We start from the raw sequence: 13,743 nt of genomic DNA on the forward strand, positions 1-13,743 counted from the left end.
ACTTGTGCTCTGTCTCTCAAAAATAAATAAAAATGTAAAAAAAATTACTACAAAATAAGTGAAAAGTTAAAGCATAGATGTTTCGGAACACGAGGTTAGACAGGAAGTGAATGAATTATTTTTGTGAGATTAGTCAAAGTACAAAAAAAGCCCACATTGATTTAACAAGAAATCACGATTGTATATGCTTGCAAATGAAAGATGATTTGCAAAGTGAATTTGAGGACTGCAGGGGGCTTCAGACACATGAATGGATATGAGTAAAGACACCAAGATGTGATGGTCACAGTGTATTACAGGTTCAGCACGCAGGGATGTTGAGGCAAAGTGACTGTGCCTGAAGGCTGGCAAAGAGAATCAGAGGCAGCCTACAGAGCGCCACGTGCTGGGGCAGGAGGGGCTTGCCATGTACTGTGTGGCTCTGATAATGGAATGGACAGACTCATTTACCCTTAGAAACATCTCTTTAAGAAATGAAGAAGATCAACAGGAAGGGGCAGCCTAAAAGGGAATGATCATGGGACTTTACCTGTAAGAGAATACAACTGAGCAATAACTCTGGATGAAGAGAAGGGACACGTGGAGGGAACGTGAAAGAGCTATCATTGATTATAGTTAATGAATAAATGAATGCTCTGTAATGATAATTCTTGGGTTCCTGGATAAAGTCAAAGGGTGTTTCTTTCTCCAGAAAGAAAATACAGTGAGGAGGATGTTTTCATGTGTCTTCATTTTTGAGGCTCAGACAAGGACAGAATGAGGACCAGATTCAACATCTTGAGTTTTAGGAACCTAGGCATCTTCCAGGTAGAAGCATATAACCTTGAAGACATGGGCCTGATATTCAGATGTGAAATCCCTGCATGAGTCATGTCACTGTTCTGTAATATGTGTCTAAATCTTCAGGAGTATGTGGTAATGCTTAGGGGAAGCCAGTAGCATGAAAAGAGAAGACAAAATAGAGAAGATAAGAAAATGGAAGTAAGGACATGAGAGAATAAGACAGAATCGGAGAAGAGAAAGGAAGAGAATACCATTGAAACAACCAGAAAAAACACCACACAGACTGAGCAAATGGAGAAAAGTTGCTAGGAGCCTGTCAGTGAATTTAAAATATTGAGCTGGTGAACATCAAACCATGTCAACTAACAGCAACACGACTTTCAAGAAATCACATGCCACCCGAAGATTTGGTAAAGCTGGAACTAAAATAAGGTCATCAAGGCTATTTTTACAAGTTTTTCCCAGCTTTCTTGAGGTATGATACACAAGTGTAGATTTATATATTTAAGGTGTACAGCATGAAGATTTATCCATATATTTTCAACACCATGGAGGAACCTGAGGACGTGATGCCAAATGACAGAAGTGAGACACAGAAAGACAAATGCTGCCCGATCTCACTTATATGTGGAATCTAAAAAGTTAAACTCATGGAAGCACTGAGTAGACTGGTGGTTCCCAAGAGCTGGGGGTGAAGGAAATGGGGAGGTCGTAAGTTTTCATGGAAATATACATATGTGGAAGCTGGGATGCTTTCACCATTTTCGTTGCCCACAAACATCAGTCCCCTGTTTGTGACAGTGTGCCAGTCTCTTTCTTCCCTTTGCTTACAGGTCTGGAGTCCTTCAGAGTAACCCAAAAACTAGTAATCTGAGTGTCAAATTGATTGGTAAGAAAATGAACTCTTATTTAGAAGAAAATGTGGCTCATGCTAGCAGTTCAATCAGGAATGAACTATATAGTCAAACGTACATGCTCAATAAATAATAATAAGTAAACACTGAATAAACAAGAAAAAGAGTGTGGATAGTTTTTTTTTTCTTATTTCACATAAGGCTAACAAGAGTTGTGATCCATCTTGTCATTTTCCAGTCCTTTAAAGAGAAGTATCTATAAAACTAATGAAGAAATTGAAGATAACCTGGAAACTGAGGATAGTTTATTCTTCTAAGAATAAATATAAGACCTTCTGGAGGTTCCTGAGAGAGTGTAAGACAAACATTCTAATAAATGGAGCCTATAAAAGGACTTTCAGCATTCCCACCATTTTTGTTTAGAAATCACCAAAAAACAACATGAGTGAGAAAAAGAATTGAAAATAGCATCTTCAAGTAAACTAGGATATAGATGGAATGTGAGAAAAAGAGGCATACGTCTCCATTTCTTATGAGGTTCCAGCAAAGAACACTTCTAGAAGGTAAGGGCACACCCTAAGAACAAACTCAAAAACATTCCTTAGCAAAACAAAAACAGAATTCACGGGCTATTAGTGAGAGCATCCCAGGGGCCAATAGTGGACTTGACAAACAGATAATTCAGATTAAACCAAGAATGGTGTAAAAAAGCTATATATATGCAATACATAATCTATAGGTGAATCTGGAAGGGTAAGAGAGACATTGTCTTGTGAATAACGTTATACTTGCTTATCTCTATTGGTCTGAATAAAAGTAAGAGTTAACACAAATTAATTCCTGGCACATAATGCCACACAAAGCTTTAGGTCTGGGAAAAACTCATCTCATTCAAAAACAGAAGTAATGAAAAGTGAACAGTACTGGAGTCTAAACATTTTTTTACATGATGAAAGATGAACAGGCAACAAAATTTTTAAATGCTTTAGACCCAGCAATCCATTCCCATGGGAATATATCATATATATATATATATATATATATATATATATATATATATATCATCTCTCTCTATATATATATGTATCATCTATATGAAAGCAGCATGTGTATAATGTTAATCATCACAACTTTATCTATAAAAACAAAAGATTGGAGATCCCATACCTGATTCCCATCAATCAAAACACAGCTAAATAGGTAATGGCCTGTCTATATACAGATGCTCATAATTATTATAAAGTACAATGACGAATCAATAAGACAAGAAAATGAATGAAGTAGAAGAACTAGAAATGAAAAACACTTGACTATTCTTATTTGCAGTTGACACAACAGTAATGACACACTTAACTATTGCAATCTTGATGGAAATTTCTTCTTTTTTTTTCTAGTTGCTGGCTATTATAAACAATCTTACTCTAAAAATTCTCTCACATATGTCTTGGTTTCCCTGGAGCACCATCTTAGGGATAGAATGGAATCTTATGATATGAATCCTCAGCTTTACTAGGTGAAAATATACTCTTCTCAAACTGGGGTGAACAAATTTAGAAACCCGTTAAGTGTTTGAAAGTGGTAGGAATTAAAAACAGTAGTAGAATTGAAATAGTTGACAACAAAAGTAAATAATTGGGAGGAGTTCAATGATGATGACAAAGCTGTAAAGTCATTGTATTGTTTAAGGGTAAATATTTTGATTAAATTTAGACTTTGCTATATTAAGACCATATATATACATACATATATATATATATATTTTTTTTTTTTTTAATTATTGAGAGGGACAGAGTGAGCAAGCAGGGGAGAGGGGCAGAGAGAGAGGGAGAGAGAGAGAATCTTAAGCAGGCTCCATGCTCATCTCACAAACGATGAGATCATGACCTGAGCTGAAATGATGAGTCAGTTGCTTAACTAACTGAGCCACCCAGGCACTCCAAGAATATAAGTTTTAATTCTATGAGAACTACTCTAAGAATGGGGACAAAGGCCTAATTTCCCAGCTAATAAAAAAATGTGATGCTTAAAAACAATCCAGTAGAGAAGAGAAATTGAGTGAGAGAAAAGGAACAGAGACTAGGCAAACAGAAAAGAAAGATGGCAGAAATAAACTCAAATATATCAGTGATGACACTAAAAGGCAAACAGGTTACTTTTCTATTTCAAATCGAAGATGGTCAGTGCTTATTTTAAAAATAAACTCAACTACATGGTACTAAACTAAAACAAAAAACAAACAAAAACACCTACAATGTAAGCATTCATAAAGGTTAGAAAGAAAAGGAGAGTGTTATGAGCTAAATTGTGTCCCTCCAAAAATGCATCTTTTAAGTTTTTTTTAAATGTTTATTTATGAGAGAGAGCCCCCACACGCAAGCAAGTGGGGGAGGGGCAGAGAGAGGGAGACACAGAACTGGAAGCAGACTCCAGGCTCCACAGGCTGTCTGCACAGAGCCCCAGATGAGGCTTGAACTCACAAACTGTGAGATCATGTCCTGAGCCAAAGTCGTATGCTTAACTGATTGAGCCACCCAAGAGACCCTGGTGTTTGTTTGTTTGTTTGTTTGTTTGTTTGTTTGTTTGTTTTGAGAGAGAGAAAGAGAGAGAGAGAGAGAACATGTGAGTGGGGAAGGGGCAGAGAGAGAGGGAGACAGAGAATCCCAAGCAGGCTCCACGCTGTCAGTGCAGAGCCCAACGCAGGGAATGATCCCATGAACCATGAGATCATGACCTGAGCCGAAAGCAAGAGTTGAACACTTAACCAACTGAGCCACCCAGGCACCCCTAAAAATGTGTATGTTAAATCCTAAGTCTTGGTACCTCAGAATGTGAGCATATTTGGAGACTGGGGTTTTAGAGTAGTGATTAAGTTAAAACGAAGTCATTACGGTGGGACCTAAGCCAATATGACCGGTGTCCTTAAAAGAGGAGGAAATTTGGACACAGGCACATACAGAAGGAACACAGTGTGAAGACATAATGAGAAGATGGCCATCTACAAACCAATGAGATGGAACCGATCCTTCCCTCGGGTTTCTCAGAAAGAATCTGAAAGCACTACATCCGACTACAGAATACACATTTTTCAGTTCAGCCAAAGAATTTATAAAAATGACCATACACTCAAACATAAAGCAAGCATCAAAATTTTTAAAAATCTAAATTATTAGCATATTAAATCACCATTATACATTTCTAACTTGCACGATGTTATATGTCAGTTTTATCTCAGGAAAGCTGGAAAAAAATAAAATAGTAAAATTTTGCAAAATTGGGGAACAACTTCTTTGAACCTAATTTGTTTAAGCCAGAAATCATTAACAAAAATATAAATACTTGGAAATGCAGAAATATACTTCTACAAAAAGCACGCATCAAAGGAAACATCAATATGAAAATTAGCAAGTAAATTACTCTGAAATAAGCTACATGAAGGTAAGTTAGAATTTAGAGAAACACATGAAAGAGACACAAATAGGTAAAAGAATCACCAAAACAAAAAGTTGGTGTTTTAAAGACTAATAATCTGGGGACACTGATCAAGAAAAAATGAGACATACTTAAAGTAACCACCTCAGGATCGAACAGGCTGAAATCACAGCAGATGCCCCAGACAGCCAGAGAAAAGGAAAGGGTAGGATGAATTTGCACACTGGGTCCCATTCCCTCTTGTGCATTTAGAAACCAATCCCTAGTGGCAATTCTTCCCTCATGTTCATATCATCAATTTTATTTCTGCTGGATTGTTACCGTTAGCATACAAGCATGCTGTTCTTTCTCCTATTAAAAAAAAAAACAACAAACTTTTTTTCCCCTCTTCTTCCAATTCCAGCTAGCACCCTCTTTCTTTGCTCCATTTGGTAGTAAAGCACCTCAAGATAGTCATCCACATTTTCCACCTCCAGTCCTTCTTCTCGAATCCCTAAGTATATTCTGAGCAGACATTCTCCCGACCCTCTCCCTGCTACTTGAGCTGTGCTTGCTGGTCACCAAGGGTCCCCACATTGCTGGATCTAACGGTCACCAACTGTTGTGACCTTACTTGGCCAATCATCAGCATTTAAAACAGATGGTCGCTCACTCCTTCATCATATACTTTCTTCAGTTGGCTTCCGGGGTAGTGCATTCACCTGATTCACAGCCTGCCTCCCTGGACCTGCCTCCTCCATTTCCTTAGCTACTCCCACCTCTTGTCCCAGTGTTCGCCATATTGGGGAGACCCAGCTCTCAGTTCCTGGGCCTCTTCTCTTCCCTCTCCCCATCTACTCCTTGGGGCTAGTCCCATCCTTTTAAATTCTCCTCTTGGACTTCTCTTCTCAACTCCAGACTTGTAACAAATATCCAATGGCATAATTTCTATCTCTGGTTTAATTTCAAAGGTACCATACCCAAATCTGAATTCCTGATTTCCCTCCATACAGTTTTCCCCCATTACAGGGTGCCGTAGCTGGCACTCCATGGACCTACTCTTGGCTCTGATGCATCCCCTCCACCCTCAGTAGGCCTCCACATGTGCACCTTAGGAGGTCCCCCTCAGGGCTCCTATGTCCAGCCTTGGACAGAAGCTGCTTCATACTCAGTGAAAGGTCAGAGTGTCTCCAGAATCTCCCTTGGCATCCCTGCCCTGCCACGCATCAGACTGCATTAGACTCTCTACTTGTGTACCTGTGAGGGAATTCTCTTACCTTCTACATCCTCTACAGTTTCACACAGCTGCTGCCTTGTACGAGGCAGGGCAAGACTTTGTCTCAGGGACAAAGTCTCTGCCTTAGGGTGAGACTTCACAGTTCTGCTCGGGTTCAAATTTCAGTAGCCCCTACGTGCCTGTCCCTCCAACAGGTCACAGACCTGTTGCTCTCCACCCAATTTTCTAAAAAACACTCAATGGAATGGCATGACAAAAGAGTGAGTCTGATGTATCTGGGACCCAGTGATACTATAATGCTACAAAAGCCCACACTCAGACCTTAAACATTTGTTTGAAGTTCAGTTGTTTCCTTTTTATCTCCTGAAGGGGCTGATTCCTCTTTCTGTGCATCCACACATAAAAACACATGTAGGCCCCCTCCCTTTTACTCCTTTTAATTTTTAATTTTTCCAGATTTACTGAGATGTCAATGACATATAACACTGTGTGAGTTTAAGATGAACAATGTGATGATTTGATACACGTTAATATTGTGAAACATTTACCACACACGGTAGGGTAATGTCCTTTATCTCACATAATTACCATTTTGTTGTTGTTCCCATGAGAACATTAAATCTCTACTCTCCTAACAACTTTCAAGTATACAATATAGAATTGTTAACTATAGTCACCATGCTGTATATTACATCCCCAGAACTTAATTCATCTTATAATTTAGAGTTTGTACACTTTGACCAAGATCTTCCCGTTTCCCCACCTCTCAGCCACAATTCCACAGTCTGTTTCTATGAGATTGATATTAGATTTCATATATAAGTTAGATCATACAGTATTTGTCCTTCTCTAATTTTACACAGCATAATGCCATCAAGGTCCATCCATGTTGTCATGAATGGCAGGATTTCTTTTTTGTCTGGCTGAATTATATTCGATATTTATATACACAACAGATTTCTCATCCATCATCCATCATCCATTGATGGGCTCTTAGATTGTTTCCATGTCTTGGCTATTGTGAATTGAATAATGCTTTGATCCACATAAGAATGCAGACATCTCTTCAAGACAGTAATTTCATCTCCTTCACTCAAAAGTGAGACTGCTGGATCGTATGGTAGTTCTCTAATTGTTTGAAGAGTGGTTACACCAATTTACATTCCCACCAACATGTACCAGTGTGCCATGTCTTCTCCACTTCCTCACCAGTGCTTACTATCTCTTGTCTTTTTGATGATAGCTATTCTAACAGGTATGAGGTGACATCTCATTGTGTTTTTGATTGGCATATCTCTGATGATGAGTGATGTTGAGCACATTTTCATGTACTTGCTGGCTATTTGGTAGTCTACTCTGGAAAGATGTCTATTCAGGTCCTCTGACATATTTTAATTGGATTACTTGAGGGGTTTCTTTTTTTGCTTTTGAGTTGTTATGTGCCTTCCTTATATATTTTGGATATTAATCCCTTATGAAATACATGATTCGCAAAAATTTTCTCACATTCTGTAGTCTGTCTTTTCATTTTGTTGAATATTTCTTTAGCAGTGTAGGAACTTTTCTGTTTGCTAATGTCCCACTTGTTTATGTTTGCTTTTGTGGCTTGTGCTTTTGGTGTCATCCAAATAACCACTGCCACGACCAAAGTCAAGGCAAATTTTTTCCTGTTTTCTTCTAGGACTTTTACAACTTTGGGTCTTACACTGAAGTCTTTAATCCATTTTGAGTTAATTATATAGATCATATATATATCATGTCATCTGCAAACAGAGACAATTTTACTTCTTCATTTCCAATTTGGACCCATTTTTTTTCTTTTTCTTGCCTGATTGCTCTAGCAAGGATTTCCAGTACTTATGTTGAATAGGAGTATTGACAGTGGAAACCCTTGCTTGTTTTCTGATCTAGAGGGAAAGACTTCAGACTTCTACCACTGAGTATGATGTTAGCTGTGGGTTTGTCATATTTGACCTTTATTATGTTTATGTATGTTACTTTTACACCCAATTCATTGAGTGTTTTTACATGAAAAGATATTGAGGGGCGCCTGGGTGGCGCCGTCGGTTAAGCGTCCGACTTCAGCCAGGTCACGATCTCGCGGTCCGTGAGTTCGAGCCCCGCGTCAGGCTCTGGGCTGATGGCTCGGAGCCTGGAGCCTGTTTCCGATTCTGTGTCTCCCTCTCTCTCTGCCCCTCCCCCGTTCATGCTCTGTCTCTCTCTGTCCCAAAAATGAATTAAAAAAAAAAAAAAAAAAAAAAAAACGTTGAAAAGATATTGAATTTTGTCAAATGCTTTTTCTTCACTTATTGAAATAATCAGATGATTTTTACCTTTCATTCTATTAATGGGGAATAGCACATTGATTGATTTGCATCAACTAAGCCATCCTTGCATCCCAAGGAAAAGTCATTCTTGATCATGGTATATGATCCTATTAATGTGCTGTTAAATTCAGTGTGTCTGTATTTTGTTAAGAATGTTTGTATCTATCTTCATCCAGAATATTGGTCTGCAGTTTTTTTTTTAATTTTTAATGTTTATTTATTTTTGAGAGAGAGACAGAGAGAGAGACAGAGCATGAGCAGGGAAGGGGCAGAGAGAAAGGGAGACACAGAATCTGAAGTAGGCTCCAGGCTCTGAGCTGTCAGCACAGAGCCCGATGCAGGGCTTGAACTCACAAACTGTCAGATCATGACCTGAGCCAAAGTCGGACACCCAACCGACTGAGCCACCCAGGCGCCCTTGGTCTGTAGTTTTCTTAAAGTGTCCTTATCTGGCTTTGTTGTCAGAATAATGCTGGCCTTGTCAATTGAGTTTGGGAGTGTCCCCTCCTTTTCAACTTTTCAAATCCAGGTCCGTAAGCTGCTGTGGGGCCCTTGACTGTTGGCGTGCATTTTCATGACTGCAGGATCTCACCATCAGCGGACACAGCAACGGAGGCCAAAAACAGGCATCGGACCAGAGGTGTGCAAATGCACAGCCTCAAAGTGCACACGTGGCATGGGGGTCAGTTGTGGGGGTCTACGCTAATGTCTTGCACTAGAGAAGCCACAGAGGCCTAGGCTGGATGCTGGTGCAGGTTCCCAGCTCTGGTGAGGGCAGGGCAGGGCAGGGCAGGGCAGGGGAAGGAGTAGGAAGGGACTCAGTGGCTGGCATCAGTGACCAAGGACCTCTGTGGGGTGAAAACCCGGTGAAACCTTCAGGGCTCTGTTTCTTCTGGCCGCTGGTTTCTTCTACAGCAAAAGTTGCTGGGCAGAGCAAGTCACTGGGGACAGCAGTCACCAGCTGCATGTGGTGGTTATGGTAGCCCCTGCTTTTCTCCTCTGTTCCTAGCCACCTCCACACATCATGGCTTTGCCAGTCTGGGTGGGGTAAAACTGAAACAGCTCCTTCAGGAGGCCCCCCAAAGACTAGGGAAGTTGTGGCTCACCTGCCTCTTCCCTTCCCTGATAGGGGGGCTCTTTCTAGATGGGGACATCCCCCTTGGGGCTGAGCATGCTGACCTTGGGGATGGGATGGCACAGGTAATCTGATGCCATTCTTTCCCTTCATGTACGTTATTCTCAGGGTTTTGTTTCGCTGTCTTGCTCTGTGGCTTCTTGAGTGCACAGCAGAGCTCTTCAGGGTGGTTTTTGCTCACAGATAGCTAATTGTTCATCTTCATGGGGGGACGGAGGCTGGGCTCTCCCACACCCCCACCGTGGTGATGTCACTCCCTCCCCTTTCAGTAGGGCCTTATCACTTTGGATTTTAGTTAATTAGCTTTCTCTGAGCACTCAGCTCTGGGCTGAGCTTTTAACAAACTATGATCTATGAATTATCCAGCTTGCTCTCTTTTTCAGGAAAAGAGCAATTCCTTTTGTAACGTTTTACATCCTAAACAGAAGTAGAAGTTCACTCCTGTCCTTTTTCAAACCTCATATGTTGGAGAGTATTATTATTACTGTCATCAATTTCATGGTATTTACTCGAATTCTACCTTGGCTCTGAGGCCACCTTCTGTCTGTGTTAAATTCTTTCTTCATAGTGTATGTCCTCTAGAACTTCCTTAGAGGTAGATATATTGGTGGTGAGTCATTTCAGTCTTTATGTGTGAATCTGTAAATGTTATCCTTATTTTGGAAAGAAAGCATGTCTGAGAACACAATTCCATCCCAGCAGGTATTTTCTCACAGTCCATCTTCTTTGACTTTCACTTTACTGCCATAGCTTATCATTTATTTTTTTTATTTTAATTTTTAATTTTAAGTTTTTATTTATTTACTTTGAAAGAAACAGAGTGAGTGTGAGCCTGGGAGGAGCAGAGAGAGAAAGAATCCCAAGCAGGCTCAGCAGAGTCAGCACAGAGCCTGATGTGGGATTCGAACCACAAACTGTGAGATCATGACCTGTGCCAAAATTAAGAGTCAGAGGCTTAATTTCATTTTAAGTGTTTTGTCCTTTTTTCCCCCAAAGTTTTTATGATCTACCATTTGTTTTGTTTTATAACTTAATGTGAATCTCTTTTATATTATCAATTAGGAGTGCTTTTTTATCTTGAATCTGTGGATTTGTATTTTTTCCATCATTTCCAGAGAATCTCTTTAAGACTTCCTCCTCTTATTCCTCTCTTGTCTCGGCTTTTAATTTAATAAATGTGAGACCTTGTGTATCAGTACTAAGTTCTGGGTAAATAAATCGGATGTATCTATTCATTCATTAATTCTCTTGTCACTTGTGTCTAATAATTGGTCATTAATACCTTCATTTATTTTTTCAAAAAAGGTTTTTTTTCACTTCTAGAAGTTTCTATTTTTCGAAACTGCCCACTTATTCTATCATCTATATTACCTCCTTGCTGCTTGTACAGCTTTGTGATAGTAGGTTTTATTTCTTTAAACAATGTGATACATAGATGTTTAATTATTCGTCACATTGGTCATGCCAATACTTTTAGTCCTCAAGGGCCCAAATATGTTGTTTATTTCATTCACTTTGCTCATGGTACCTTACCTTGCTGATCATGTCATGGTGAAGTCATTGGTTGTCCTTAGTCCACCAGTATCCTATGGATCTAAGTTGAGAATGTGTCTCTGTTACCATCCAAAGCTACCACCATGAAACCTCCTCCATGATCTTCTCAGTGCAGGAGCTGCAGGCTTAGCAAACTGCCACTGCTGCTATTCCAGGAGTAAGGACCGCTGTCAGCACTGCTGATAGTAATGACCTTCTAGAAACCCCACCCCAGCCAGCCAACCAGTGCAGAGCCCCACTGCTCAAGCTTCAGTTCGAAGACTTGTTTTTCCTGAAGGAGCGAGTAGTCTAGGACACTGGCCTACCACTTTCAAGAATAGAGGTGTTTCAGAGATACTATGATCCATTTGTTTCATGACGGCAGTCACTTGAGAATATCTAATTTGCAATTGTGACCAAAAGCCTAAATCGTTCTTTCAATCTCATCATATTTGTTCTGCATCTTCCAGGAACTTCTGTTTCTGATGTACTGATGGTACTCTGTGCCTTGGGGCACTCCTACAGATTCTTTCAAAATGCTACCCACATAATTCCAATAGCATCTGGGAAGGAATAGAAGGAGAGCAAAACCAGTATGCTCAAGTCATCACTGACCTCTTATCACTGATGGTGTTGTCCACAAATTTCAGAACTCTATTTGTAGCAGGATTCTCATGGGACACCAAGGCCTTTCCTTCCAGGAAGCAGCTTTATTCGTGCTAGCACAGGCTCAGTGGGCTAAGAATCAAAAGGCTGAGCCCCGAATGCAGCGGGGTGTAGCCTTTCATACAATTTCTACTTCTTTGTTTCCCGCACATGGTAACATACAGACACGCTATCTGATTGGGCGGTCTACGTCACAGGGTCGTGGGGAATGTCACATACAGACATACAGTCTGGATGGACACAGGCAAAGTTACTGAGTTGTGTCAGAGCTATGGATATGTGTATAGGAGTTGATTGGGCTACGTTGCCTTCCTTTGTTTTGAGAAGGCCTCCACCACATTCCTGAGGAAGGGGCTGTTCCCTTACCACATATTAATACACTATCAACAGTGGACATTCTTCTTTCCCTTCTGATTTTCATGGGACTAAGGCTAGTATTTTACTATGAAGTGCTATATGGATATTTTTTATGTTCAGATGAATTGAAATTTGGTTAAGGTAATATTCTCCTCTTCCTATTTTTAAAATAATGTTTATCAGAAATCAATGTTGATTTTCTTTTCAATTCTCTCCTTCCAAATACATATTTAAATTACTCGATCCACTGGGTATATTGTATATGTCATTCTGCTACAGTAAACAGGGACGTTATCACCAAATTTTAATCTAAAAATACTGTCTTACCATTCTTAGCTAGGAATGGCCTCAATAGGCAAATATAAATAAAAGTAATGTGACAACTGAAAAATTCTTATTTGATGGGATCTATTCATTATTGAATGGACCTTCAGTTACATCATGGGTGGGAAATCCTTGACACTATGCAAATTCTCAATACAGAGGTGAAACCAATTGGAGCTATTAACTGTCTTCTCCTACCTCTTCCTTAGGTGGCTTTTCTACTGGACAGTGATTTTGAAGATTGTACTGCCAGGTCATCAGCTCTACCATTAGAGAGTTCCCTATTAAATTAACTTGGCTCTAATGTGAGTCATCTGGAGAAAAGAATGGCCTGGACATGATGACAAATTTTCAGCTTTTTAGAGTCAACTGGTGTGTGTAGAATAGACGAGTACCACCACAGATCCACACGATCTGTTTTCCTGAAACTTCACCTTACCCCCGAGCTAAACAGATAGGAGAAAGAAGGAGATGGGAACGGTAAAGAAACAACATTTAAAATTCTTTTTAATGTTTATTTATTTTTGAGAGAGACAGGGACAGAGTGTTAGTGGGGGAGGAGCAGAGACAAAGGGAGACAGAATCCAGAGCAGGCTCCAGGCTCTGAGCTATCAGCACAGAGCCCGACGCGGGGCTTGAACTCACACACTGTGAGATCATAATCTGAGCTGAAGTCGGACACTTAACCGACTGAGCCACCCAGGTGCCCCAAGTAAAAAACAACATTTTAAAAGGAGAATGGGCATACAGATTCTTAAGGCAGCTGTTGCATCAGGTCCAGGAACCTGCAAGCTTACTCTGGCCTGTGAACCGCACATGATCTTCATTCTGTCTTATCTCATCTCATTTCTTACCAAACCTTTTTTTTTTTTCTATAGTGCTCCACCTACACAGGTCTTTCTGTTTTTCCAATACACTAAGGAAGGGACCTAGCTATTCTATATGCTTAACATGCCCTCACACGAATACGTGCTTGGCTTCTTCACACCCATCATTCAGACCTCAGTTCAAATGCAACATCCTCAGAAAGCCTCTCTCTGTCCGTTCCATTAACTGCATCCTCCAGACGATATCTGGTCAGTTACTGTATTATTTTGTTCTAAACACCGCTTTCCTAAA

The sequence above is a fragment of the Neofelis nebulosa genome, chromosome 3 (genome assembly GCF_028018385.1).
Source record: "Neofelis nebulosa isolate mNeoNeb1 chromosome 3, mNeoNeb1.pri, whole genome shotgun sequence".
Classification (NCBI taxonomy): Eukaryota; Metazoa; Chordata; class Mammalia; order Carnivora; family Felidae; genus Neofelis; species Neofelis nebulosa.